Source organism: Eulemur rufifrons, chromosome 19, assembly GCF_041146395.1.
Source record: "Eulemur rufifrons isolate Redbay chromosome 19, OSU_ERuf_1, whole genome shotgun sequence".
Taxonomy (NCBI): domain Eukaryota; kingdom Metazoa; phylum Chordata; class Mammalia; order Primates; family Lemuridae; genus Eulemur; species Eulemur rufifrons.
Window position 1 is genome coordinate 72,495,046 of NC_091001.1, and position 14,219 is coordinate 72,509,264.

A 14,219-nucleotide genomic window follows, 5' to 3' on the forward strand; every position below is an offset into this window, starting at 1 on the left:
TTCAAATTCACCCTCCACACTACCACGTGAGACATCTTTTGGAAATTCAGATCTCCATGTCACTCTCCTGCCTAAACCTACAGGAAAACCTGCAGTTTTCCACTTCCTACAGAGTGTAATCCAAGATCCATAGCACGGAATCACCCATCCTCTAGTTCTGCATTGTACCATTTCCACCTTCATTCTACAGTCTAGGTAATAGCAAGCTGATTCCAGTTCCCTGAACAGACACTTATTTTCCAATTCTCTGCCTGTGTTCTGCCTGGATTGCTCTTCCTCTCAGTCCCCCTCTTCCAGAGCTTCCACATTGCATTACCTCTGGGGCACCATTCATGCAGGTTACAATGAGTTGTGACAGCAGTGGCCCCTGATACCTTCAGCCCCACTTCTGTACCTGGTGAAGTCATACTTCATCCTTGTTCCAGTTCAAACTTCACCTTTCCCAGGAAACTTCCCTGGAAATCTTCAGTACTCTGTGCAGAACACTTCTATCACAGCACCTTGCCGTATTTTTTTTTTTAAGTTATCTGGCTGTGTATTACCAGACTTGAGGGCAAAGTCCATGATTTATCTTTGTAGCTCCAACTCATAGCTCAGCACATCATCCATTCAATAAATGTTGGTTAAACTGAAATGTTATGTTCATGCCATCTCACTTTCAGGACAGTGATTTGCTAGAGAGGAGGAATTCTGGCTTATAGTATGTATTTTTACATTCCACAGTCATACACAAAGCTAACTGATATCAGAATCTCTTGAAGAGGTTTGTTTTTAAATACAGTTTCCTAGAATTGAGCATATTACAAAGGTGCCATTCCATATCATGGGGGAATGGATAGCAGCCATTTCTCTAATAGTGTTAATTTTATTAATTTTCTTAGGATATGTGGTCAATTCTTTGTCAATAATTTGATTGTGATTAGTGAGCTAATGCTGAGTAAGTAAAGACGATCTGTAAAAAGCGTAGGACACAGAGCCACTTTGCTGGAATGGGCAGATACTCTGCTGGCATCTCCTATTTATTTATCTGGGCATGTGTTTGCTCTAATGTTTACCTTTTGTGTTTGTGAGATGTGCTGCAAGTAAAATTGCCAGGTCAAGATCCAAGTTTAAAGAAGAGAATAGGGCTCTGGAGTGAGTGGAATGTAATGAACATGAAGAATTTTGTCAATTTTAATATAATTTATTATTTTTAGCATTAAATAACTAAATACATTTATATTCAAAATTCCTTTATTATTGAAATCCCTGCAGCAAAAATAACTTGGTTATTGCCTATCTAAAAACTCTCTAGTCCCTAATTTCCTCTTTCTACTGAAACAATAGTTTTGATAACGTACTTTACATAATGAGAAGTATCTTAGGAATGATACTATTGAGTTATAGCAGAATAGATTATATTTAATAAATGGTGTTGGCTAACTTCATGGAACTTACAGATGAGGGGAGAAGGAAATCATTAACATCAATAGGACTAAACCCGAACTCATCTTTTTTTTCCCTTAATCCGTCCTTCTTCACACCTGAGAGAGGAATATCCTGTCTTATTTGACTCTTCCCATTCCCTCTTTCCTATGTTCAATGTATCACCTAGTGCTATTGATTCTACCTCCTAAGCATCTCATGAATCTGCCCTCTTTTCTCTAATGAACTTCCAATAGCTCAAGTTAGACCCCGATCATCTCATATCTGAATTTCTGCAATAGCCTCCTAATGAGTTTCTCTCCCTACATTCTTGCACTTTTCCAATCCATTCTTCCAAACCATAGCCAGAGTGATCCTTCTAAACACAAATCCAATCAGATCATTCCCCGGCTACACTCCTTCAATGGCTCCCATTGAAACTCCTTAAGGAGGCTCACAGAACCCTGACTTTTCTGGCTCCTGCATATTGCTCCAGCCTCATGTCTTGCCACTTTCTCCCTCAAGCATTCCTTTCCAGATATAATGAAGTTATCTCAATTCTCTCACATCCTAGCTTTCGTATATGTGTTGCCTTTGTGTTAACCCCCCTTTTTCTATCCCTTTATCACTTGCCTCCTTACTTCCTTGAGAAAGCTTGACCTGACACCCCTCCCTGCTGGTTTGTGTTGGATTCTGATCTCTCTGCTCCTTAAGGCATCTTATATTATGCCCATTACAGTTGCTACTGCCCTAAATGGTATTTATCTGTTTACTTCTCTCTTTTCACCGACCAGGATATAAACCCACTGATGGTAAGTATTGTGCCTCTCATGTTTACTCCCATACCTCTAGGCTTAACACAATTCAATAGTTAATTGGTTGAACGAATGGATGGATGAATTAATAAATAAATGAACAGTGTGATAAGTGTTATGATAAAAAATTATCATAGACCACCCTCAGGTTTAATGATGCACTAGGCCTCACAGGACCCAGAAAAGCCATTATGCTTATAGTTATAGCTTACTACAGCAAAAGAATACAGATTTAAATCAGGGGGAAAAAACGTTCATCCGGCAGGGTCCCAGAAAAACGAAGTGCAAGCTTCCAGTTATCCTCTCCCAGAGGAGTCTCACAGACAGCACTTAATTTCCCCAGTAGCAATGTGTGACAATACATGCAAAGTGTTGCCAACCAGGAAATCCCACCTAAGCCTTGGTTCCAGGGTTTTTACTGGGGGTCAGTCACAAAGGTATGGAGCATGTGCATGACTTATCTTACTCAGTCTCCTGCCCCACCGCCCCCCACCCAGAGGTCATACTGATACAGTGTGGTCCAGGGCCCCAGGTACATAAAAACAGACATTCACCACAAATCACATTATTAGCAGAAACTATTCGGTATGGCCCAAATTCTAAGGTATAAAAAGATACTCTTTATCAGAAAGTATATTTCAAGGGCTCAGAGGTCATCTCCCAGAAGCCATTCAAGGACCAATCCTGAAGACCCCTGGCATGTGCAGGGTTTGGGCAACCCGGGCCTCCTGAGTTAACCCCTTACTTATTACAGAAACTCAGTAGACTATGGTGGGCTAAGAAAGGCCTGCCAACAGAAGTAACATCTGAGCTGTATATTAAAAGACAAGTGTTAGCCAGAAGAATTGGAGATGGGAAACACTTCAAGCAAATGTAGAAGCAACATGAGCAAAGCCACTGAGACATAAGTGAACATGGCTCTTTAGGGAACTGAAAGTAGCTCCTGTGGCTGAAGTCCCCTCTACTCACAGATTCTCAAGCTTCCATGAAGTTCCTATTGTTGCCCCTCCCCAATCCAAGTTTATCTTCTCTTTAGGCTGTCTTTTCTTTTTTTTTTTTTTTTTTTTTTAATTTTTTTTTTTAGAGATGGGGTCCCTTGCTCAGGCTGGTCCCAAACTCCTGACCTCAAGCAATCCTCCTGCTTTGGCCTCCTAGAGGGCAAGAATTATAGGCATGATCCACCACACCCGGCCAGGCTGTCTTTAAAAAAAAAAAAAAACTGGAAAAATAATTCCTACATAATGCCATATTTTTTCTAATCTTTTTAGAAAATTTTTTCTAATCTCTAATCTTTTTATCTAGTCATGAAGATAGAGCCATGCAGAACTTTATACGCTCAGTTTCTCAAATAGTTTCTTTCAAAATATGATCTACATTTATTTTGAAACTCAAAAACTAAGTATCATTTTCTTTCTTCTTTTTAAACAATCTCTCCTATAGGTAGTTAGATCAATGTGCCCTAGTTACTTCCTGAGTGGGAAGAATGGTAGGATAGCAGAAAATATCAGGAAAGAGGAATAAGCTAATATCTCAAATATAATCTCATTACATTTATGTATGTCCCTGCCAATTTCTCAAGAGAAGACAGAGTCTTCCATATCATTTGAATTCCCAATAGCACGTTGCTCATGAATTTATACTAGGCCAAGTCTGCATGGCATGCTCTACTATTCTACAATTAAATAAAATGATAAATGTGAAATCAGCATATTGCCTATACCCAACAGACTCAATAAATTATTGTTGAAACAGAACCCCAATACTTTAAGTACCATTTCAAATTTATCTCTTCATCAGAAAGGGTAACAACTTGAGTGTATATAGAATTCAAGGCTTGAATGAAGTATACTATCTTACCAATGTTTAAAAAAATTAATTAGGGCCAGGCTTGGTGGCTCACACCTGTAATCCCAGCACTTTGGGAGGCCAAGGTAGGAGGACTACTTGAGGCCAGGAGTTCGAGACCAACCTGGGAAACATAGTGAGACTATCTCTACAAAAATATTTAAAAATTAGCTGGGTGTGGTGGCTCGTGCCTGTAGTCCTAGCTACTTGGAAGGCTGAGGCGAGAGGATTGCTTGAGCTCAGGAATTCAAGGTTACTGGAAACTATGAGCAGTTCACTGCACTCTAGCCTGGGTAACAGAGTGAGCCTCTGTCTCCGTAATTAAAAAAAAGGTGCATGGGCAGCATATGTAGCCTGAACTTTTGTACCCCCCATGATAAGCTGAAATAAAAAAAAATTAATTAGGAGGTCATTAGGCTGAGACAACTCTAGCACCCTGGATTCCTACTAGCAAACCAAAACCCAATTCAATTATAAACAGTAAAATGAAACTTAAGCTTAACCAATCAGAACTGCCAACTAACCTCTAACTAGGGACTTTCCACTTTAGCCAACCAAATATTTTGTTTGTCTTGCTCCCACAAACACCTTATAAAAGTTTTCCCCTAATTCCCCCTTGGTGGAGACCTGGACCAACCACTTGAGGTCTGGCACTGCCCAATTCATGAATCTCTGCCTGTGCAAATAAATTCTTTAAAATTTTAATGTGCCTAAATTTATCTTTTAACAAAAGCAACCAAACTTTACAAAAGTTAAAAACTAAAACTAGACTCAAACTGTACAAAAGGAATTCATATAACCAAAACGTTGGTACCCCCATAATATTCTGAAATTTAAAAAAATAAAAAGAAAAAAAAGGGAGGAGATCCTGCTATTTGCACACATGGATGAACCTGGAGGACACTTTACTACATAAAAGAAGCCAGATACAGAAAGAAAAATATTGCTTGTTCTCATTTATATGTGAAATCTAAAAGAAAGAAAAGTTCAATATACAGAGATGGAGAATAAAACAGTGGTTACTATGGCCGGATGGGGGAGAGGAAATGAGGAAATGGGGAGATCTAGGTCAAAGAATACAAAGTAGCAGATATGTAGGATAAATAAGTAAATAATAAGTAAAGGACAGCAGAGGACTATAGCTAATGCAGGCAGACCTCATTTTACTGCACCTGGCAGATATTGCCTTTTTACAAATTGAAGGTTTGTGGCAACCCTGCATCCAGCAAGTCTGTTGGTGCCATTTTTCTAACAGCATATGCTTACTTCTTGTCTCTGTGTCACATTTTGGTAATTCTTGCAATATTTCAGATTTTCTTTCATTATTATTATATCTGTTGTGATGATCTGTGATCAGTGATCTTTGATGTTACTTTTGTAATTGTTTTGGGGCTCCAAGAGCCTCTCCCATATAAAATGGCAAACTTAAAAAAAAAAAAAAAACCTAAAACTAAAATTTTCCTTAAGAAAATATTGGGGTGGGCAGGGGTTGGGGGTGGATGAAACTAGGCTGAATATCTAAGGCCAAAACCAAATTAAAGAAAGCCTAATGAGAATCAAGCAGAGGCCTAAAAGAAATCTCAAATATCCTCTTCACCCTGATATTGCTTTGTTTAGAGTCCATGGGAGTCTGTATTTAAGGGGATAAAATCTGAATGCATGTGCTAAAGAAATTGCTGGGTTTTCTCATGTAATGGTATAGGCTCTGTGAATGGTTAGTGGTATTGAGAATGATGCATATGGAAAGCAGAAAAAAGAGATACGGATTGCTAAAAGACAGAGAAACTGCAAATGTGGGTGCTGGAGCAGAATTTGTGTGAACTTAATAATTTTTGAAAGCTGTATAAAAGACTGAAAATGGCAACCAAATATTAAAGTTAATATTACTCCTCAACTTCAAAGCCTTCTCCCTCGTAAGATGGATGCACATGTATAACCACAAAGAGAGATTTTACTTTAAATGTAAATATTTCAAAGAGTATTGTATGAGCTTGAACGTCATTTCTTTGAAAGAGAATAAGCTGTGCAAAGCTGAAGGTTTGTGATTTTACTGAGAATTAACGCTCATAATGTAGAGCTACTTTGCAAACAATAGTCCATTTATTTAGCAACAGCTCATGCCTGTCTACAGAACCACCTGTTTCATATCCAAGACACAGTAAGTGTATTTTAGTACAAAATATTTAAGTTACTCTAAGACATTCTAAATTTGGACCAACATTATCATCTTATGCAATGAGCCGAAACTCAGATGTGTGGATTGCTTCTCTCCTGATCAGCTTTGTATCAATTGTCAAAGGGAACCAGAGAAAATTGGTGGAAAGATGGTGTCTGCGTTGCTCCTGAGCTAACATTAAAGTTGGCTTATTCCAAAATCAGATAATAAAGACATAATTATTCCGTTACAAAAACACAGAACAATTTTAAGGAGCAAGAGAAAATGTTAATGTGGTCTGAAATTCCCGCTAGCATAATCAACCAAAAACAACTCCAAAAGTCTCCTCCAAATTTTAATTCACATTAATTACAAATGACAAACACAGTTAATAGAAGCCATAATGGTCTGAACTAATTTAACTAAGCATGCAATGCAATGTTGGCAAGGTCAGGCTTTTGTGCTCAATTACTGCTCATTCATGCTGACTTTACAGAAACTGTTTTATTTTGTAAGAAGGAACAATGATCCCACTATCCTAAGAACAATTAACCAACATGAAAAGCTAAATAACAACCCAATGGGGAGGGGGGTTCCTTTAGTTACAATCCTAAAGACACACAAACAGACACAAAAGTCTATTTGTAAATCGATTCCGTTTATCACAAATCTGTAAAACTTTCCATGAGACAGTTTGTGACAATGTATGAAGGCATCAAGAGTGTAGTCAATACAGGAAAATCCATCCACCAGGAAAAACAACAACAATTGGTGGTGGCAGAAGTAACAAATAACCAAAATGGCGATTGGAGTTAGCACAGCACAGAGCAGCATCCGTGAAACTTAGGGTCTGGACTCTGGATACTGAACAAGACTGTTTTAAGATCTGGAAAAATTAGAGGGGATCCCCTCTTTGGGACAGACCCCTTTCTGATTCTCTTTTATTAGGATGAAGGGAAACTTCACCACACACAGGCTAGGCTGAAAGGTTTTTACTATCACTTATTCTCAAAAAAAAAAAAAAAAAAAAAAAAATGCTGCAGCAAGTGTCACCCAAGCATTGTCTGACCTGGTGCTACCCTCTGCCTTAAGGTGGGAGTTTGTAGTTACCCTAATGGTCCAGAGCCCCAGAACTGTTCAGTTGGCTAGTTCCTGGGGAAGGTACAAAAGAGAAGTCTGCTACCTGTACCAGCAAGGCTGGGTGACCACTCCAAAGGAGGGAAATGTTCTCGCCCCTGTTACTGCTTTCCTCACAGCAGAAGCCGTGGGCCGGTGGTGCTGTCTCACAGCTTTCTTAATGAATCCATGACAATGAGGAACAGGTGTTTTCATTTCTTAAATAACAATATTTAAAAGGAACAAAAAATTGAGCAAGCATACTTTTTAGATAAACGCTTACTTTTCACAGACAATGTGTGAACATGCTCTGCTTTGATTGTTCCGAGTACACGGTCTATATTCTGGGCGGTGCAGCACAGTGTCCACCACACGTACAATCCTTATGAAAACTCTGTGCAACTGACATTGTTACAGACATGCACATGCACCGTGTATTATTTGGGACTTTCTTAACTGTAAATGTCAGAAGTCCAACACAATTTTTTTAAAAATATGTCTGTTGATTCACATTTCTGGAAACAACCCAAGTATCCACTAACTGATAAATAGATAAAGAAAATGTGGCATATCCATATGATGAAATATTATTCAGCCATAAAAAGGAATGGCACACTGATACATACTACAACATGAATGAATCTTGAAAACAACCACCATCTTTTATCCCCACTGCTGCAATTCCACATCCAATCCATGGATCCCACCATTTCTCACCATTCATCAACTTTCTCCTGGTTTTATATCCTGAGCTCCTTGTCTAACCTAGATTTCACAGTCCCATCTTTATAATCACTGTTATGCAAATATCCATAACGCCTTTGCCCTCTTGCCCTCTGTCATCTTTGCCTAGTGCGTCAGCTTGGGCTGCCATACCAAAATACCATAAACTCAATGGCGTAGACAACAGAAATGTTCTCACGGTTCTGGAGGTGAGAAGTTCCAGATCAAGGTCCAGCAGGGTCGGTTCCTGGTAGGGGCTCTCTTCCTGGATTGTAAATGACTGCCTTCTCACTGTCCTCACGTGATGAGGAGAGAGAGAAAGAGCCCGAAAGCTGGGAGGTGTCTCTTCTGATATGGATACTAATCCTATCAGGGCCCTACCCTTATGACCTCATTTAATCTTAATTAGTTACTCTAAATGCAGTCACTTTGGGGGTTAGAGCTTCAACATATAAATCTGAGAGGGGACACAATTCTGTCCACAGCACCTAGTAAAACCCGAACCTTAGATGAATCCTAACCCCCACTTATTTCCATGCCTGCATCAAACAGTTAAACTTTGCTTGAAAAAAATTCACCCAACTGAGTAGTTTCCCTTGAAGTTCATGATTACAAACCTCAAAGGGCATGCCGCAATGCACCACTGTCTGGGCATGCCCTGGTGTTTACTGAGTAGACTTACTCCTCCATTCCCCAAAATAACTTTTTTCCTAAACTTCACTCACCTTCTCTTCCCTACCTCCCCTACTCTCAGCTGCTGCCCTTGCCTCAAACTTCATTAGAGATTGAAGCTAAATAAATTTCCCCGATCCCCCCTTAGGCAAACCTTCCAACTCACCTGCATCTGTTTCCAGCCTCACATTCTCTCCCACTACAGGGACGGCAACTTTCCTCCTCCTGGGTGTATACCAGGATGTTGAATGAGGGCTTTTCATATAATATCAAAATTTGAGTTAAGGCTCCCAAACTGAAAACAGTGAGTGATAATTACCCCCACAGTCTATAAAATATAAGATAGCAGAACGAGTCCATAATTATCAACTCCCATCACCCATTCCAGACAAAAAGAACACTAGAAATTTGGAAGTGGGATTGAAGAGAGTTACTGAGGTAGAGAGTTACCGGCCTACTTAGAAATGATGTGGCATTTTTCTTCCCGTCCCTGTGGAAGAAGACACTCCCCCTTGGCCATCCCCACCCTCAGCCAAACCAAGCAATGGGAGCCCAGGAGAACCACCGGTAGAGAATGAGGAAAAGATTGGCATCTCCCTCCCCAAACAGACATTCAGTAAGCCGTGCAATAGTCCTGTGTTACCATGAAATAGGAGCCAAGCCCAGGAAGCGAGTTCTCAGGAAGACCTGACATATGTCCCCTAGAGCTAGAGGACCTGGTAGAGTTTAAATCCATTTTTTTATGTTTGATTGCTGAGCACTTTAAACCCCACCACTTTGTCTTCCTTGTGTGCCCAACCTAGATCTGAGCAAGCTGACGAGAAAGCTCAGGTGCTCCTTCCCTTGGCAGTGGTGGGAGAGTCAAACCACGGAAGCTTCTGCCCACCCTCACACACGGCCTCTCAGCTTAGCCCCACCCCATAACCACAATAAAAACTCCAAGCCAGTCTCCTCTTCCTGCTCTCTCAGGCCGTCTTCAGACCAGGTTGTGAAGCCTTTCATGCTCTCCCAAAAAGCCTCATTATGTCAGTAATAAGCCTTTCTGTAGTCTCTCTCTCCATGTATGTGTGTATGTGACATCATCAGTCTTCACATCCAAACCAAATTTGGGGTGAGAGTCCGTCCTGCTACTACAAAGTTGCCATAACAGGGACACTTAAGATATAGACACTAAGGCCTGCTTCCCACATAGAGAATTTGGAAGGCAGAAGTTGACTGGAGCCACCTGAAATGTCAGAGCAAGCAAAGAGTTCACTAGTTGAGACAAGCCACAATTCTACCTGTTTGCGGGGCAAGGATGTATGAGTCTCCAGGCCAAGAGAACTTCAGAAATCCATGTGGAAGGTACCTCACCCAAGAGGGCTAAGAGCCAAAACAAGAGGATCTCAGCAGTAAGAAGCTGTGCCACAGACCACGAGAAGCAGAAGTTGGGAGGTTAAAAACGGTCACTCAGAGAGCACCCACATTAGAAAACTGTGCAGTTTGCTGGACCCAACAGAGGTCACCCGAATAACTCACACCTATATCCCACATCATGGCCAACTTTTAGATGTCTGCAGCAATGGCAGAAGAGCCATAAAGATCATGGGGGAAGGTCAGGCAGGCAGCTCACACCTGTAATCCCAGCACTTTGGGAGGCGAGGTGGGAGGATTGCTAGAGGCCAGTAGTTCGAGACCAGCCTGAGCAACATGAGACCCCCATCTCTACAAAAAATAGAAAATGTATGCGGGCATGGTGGTACTCACCTATAGTCCCAGCTACTCAGGAGGCTGAAGCAGGAGGATCACTTGAGCCCAGGAATTTGAGGTTGCAGTGAGCTGTGATGATGCAACTGCACTCTAGCCTGGGCAACAGAGCAAGACCCTGTCTCTTTTAAAAAAAAAAAAAAAATTATGGAGATAAAAGGAGGCTAAAAAATAGTGAAAGAACAAATTATACCCTTTCTTCACCTCTCTGGAGGTGGAGAGGAGTGGTCTTGAATCGCATGTGAGGCCTCTGGCTTCTGCTTAGGCTGTAGAAATCTGGAAAGAGTATCCCACCCTTACAGCAATAACAGTAACAACAAAACCAGACAATCTGAAAATTCACAACTCTTCTTGACCCCATGAGAGAACTGAAGTGATGAGGCAACCAACTAGCTGGAAATCTTAAGAAAGATGGACGCCTCCAAAGAGAGGTGGGACATGAACTCTTACCTGGCACAGTCACCACTAAACACCTTGGCAAGAAGAAGAATTCTACCACATATTTTGACTAATTGCTAACTGAGGGTGAGATATTGCTATGGACTAAATTGTGTCCCTCAAAATTCATATTTTGTAGCCTTAACCCCCTATATGATGGTGTTTGGAGATGGGGCCTTTGGGAGGTAATTAGATTTAGATGAGGGCACGACAGTGGACTCCTCATGATAGAATTAGTACCCTTATAAGAAGAGACCAAGGAACAATCTCTCTCCCTCCTTCCGTCTCCCTCCCCTGTCTTTCTCTCTGACACGTGAGGACACAGAGAAAGTGGCCGTCTGCAAGACAGAAGAGGATTCTTACCAGGATCTGAATCAGCCAACCCCTTCATCTTGGACTTCTCAGCCTACAAAAGTGTGAGAAATAAATTTCTATTGTTTAAGCCACTCAGTCTGCCCCAAGCCAACTAAGAAAGCTGCCTAGAGAATATAGAACCCCCAGGGGACCCAAACACAACAGGAATTTGCAACAACTCACAAGCTCTTCTTCATGGACCTCGTTGGGTAAGGGCTGAGACAGTGTGTCTCATGGCACAGGCCTGAAGAGGGAGGACAGCAGTCACCATGGGAAAGGCAGAAGCCCCACTGGACTCCTTCCTCCCTCCTTCTTCTCCAAAGGAACAGATGCCTTAGAAACTGTGGGGAGACAACAAACTCTGATACCTTTAAGACACCAGGAGAACCCATTGCAGCTGGGGGAAGAAACAGAACACAACCCTCTACCCCTTAGGAAGGGCAGAACACAGACTCAGAGCTGGGAGGGGCATGAGCACTAAAAACGCTACCCCCAACCACGACCCCAGGACAGGGTGCCTGCCTGAGACTGAGGGCTAATCACAACAGACAGCAGCAAGCCTCTTACCTCCCAACTCCCGGCTAACAAGCTTCTAGTAACAAGTAACAATGGTCTACTGCCAGGAGAGAGGCATGCAGGAGTATGGAGAGACCGTTTCTGAGGCACAGTGCCAAGGGAAGCAGGAATCAGAGAACACAGTCAGGTGAATTCTAAAGAGAATTTAATGAAAGGGCTATGTACAGAGGGGAGGACAGGTCCCACGGCTAACGAGCAATGCTGCAGCACTGAGGGACTAGCAACAGTGGGAAACTCTTATGGCCTGAGCAGCAAGGAGGAGAAGCAGTAGAATTGGAGTGAGAGCTGGAACCAGGAAAGCCGGGCTGCCTGGTAGGCACTACAGCAGCAGAGAGACAGCCATTGCCATGCCATAAAGAATTATGGCTCCTCATTTTTAGTTTCTCTCTCCTCTTGCCCTCTGATCTCCTGCTGGTACATCCCATTGGCTGACCCAACCAAAGCCAGAGGACCAGGGAGCTAGTGCATTGCAATCCATAATGATCAGTGCTCTGGGGCACAGAGCAGAGCCAAGAAGGGTGGAGAATTGATGGAGGGGGCAAACGGAAAATACCCAGTATAATGCATCTTAGCGCTCCTCCTGCATCAATGCTGGCTCCAACCCCACAGCCTTGGCAGCTTCTCTCTCCTCATTTCTTTTCTCTTTTCTCTCTACTCCCTCTCTAAGTGATGTCAAGCATTTCCATGGTTTGTGATGTCAATGGCATGATGGTTACTTTTATATTTATATTACCTTAGTCCTCTCCTCTGAGTCCTACACTCAGATCCTACTAGCAGTTGACAGCTACTCTCAGGTGCCTCAAACATTGAATTTCTGACCCACCTGAGCCCAATAGTCTTAATTCCTCCCTCCTTGTATCCAATTCATCAGCAAGTCCTATCAATTCCACCTCTAAAATATATTCCAAATGCGTCCATCCTTTCTCCTTGTCACTCCGTGCCACCACTTTACTCCTGATCGCTACACTTCTCCCTCGTCCTCCTCCAATCCATTCTAGACTTAGCAACCAGATGGACCATCTCAAAATAAGTAGATCATGCTGCTTCTCTATTTAAACTTTCCCGTGCTTTCCCACATCCTGTACCATGCTCTGTCTTCCTCTACCTCATATCCGCCACACTCCTGCTTACAACTCTACACCTACACTGGCTTTTCCACATCCTCACAAAAGCCAAATTCTGTCCTGACTCAGGGGCAACCCTTCCCTCACAAGTCACCGCTCCCATGTGACCCCCATGTTTCAGAAGCTGTCTTCCTCTCATCCTTCAGTTTGGTTTAAATATCTCCTCCTTAGGAAGGTTTTCCCTGATCACCATATTTGAAGTTTGTTTTTCCTCCATCCCATTATTCTCTCTCTTTTATCTCATTTAAATCCTTCTTAGCATTAACCACATTCTAATTTATCTGCTTATGTGTTTGATTGTGTTTTTGTCCATCTCTCACACTATATTGCAAGCTCCATAGAGCAGGGATTGTGCCCTATGACTGTCTTGACACCTCTGTATCCCCTAAGCCTAGCAGAGTGCCTGGCATAAAGCAGATACTCAATAAATATTACTACACCTTATCATGTTTTCCACGTGCCAGGGACTATGCTTAGTTCCACAAAAAATAAGATTGTATTTAAATATAGGAGCCCTAGGAGGTAGGTATTATCACTCTCATTTACAAATGAGGAAACTGAGACATAGAAAGGGGTAAGCAACTTACCAATAGTCATGTGTGTAGGAAGTGAAAGAGGTAGTCTGATGCCAGAGCCAGCACTTTAACTACTATGCGATACCTATGCCCACATTCACTTCCACAGATGAATTAATGACTATATAAATAATTAGGTCATTAAATATGAAATGTCAGATTTCAAATCAAAAGTTTAGTTTATTATATCTCAAACAAGAAGGAGTACAGTTAATCAAAGTATGCACCTACACTATCCACACAGTTTTGCCATCTTAACAGTAGCTTGTTTATGCCAGCAGTGAAGAAGTCTGGAGAGCAAGTGGTGCTGAAATCAGTAAAGGTGTTTTCCACAGCTTGTTGAGAATCTAATATTTTTCCTTGCAACAAGTGGTCTAAAGCCTGGAAGAAGTGGTAGTCAGTTGTTGCAAGGTCTGGTGAATACAGTGGATGACGGAGAGTTTCCAAGTCCAGCTTCTGTAGTTTGTCCAGCATCGTTTGTGCCACTTGTGGTTGAGCGTTGTCTTGCAGGAGGATTGGCCTGTCTCTATTGACCAATCTCAGCTGCTTCATCACAAGCATCCTCATCATTTTGTCCAGTTGGTTGCAGTAGACATCCACTGTAATCAATTGACCAGGTTTCACGAAGCTGTAGTGGATAATACCAGCACTGGATCACCAAATAGACACCATTAGC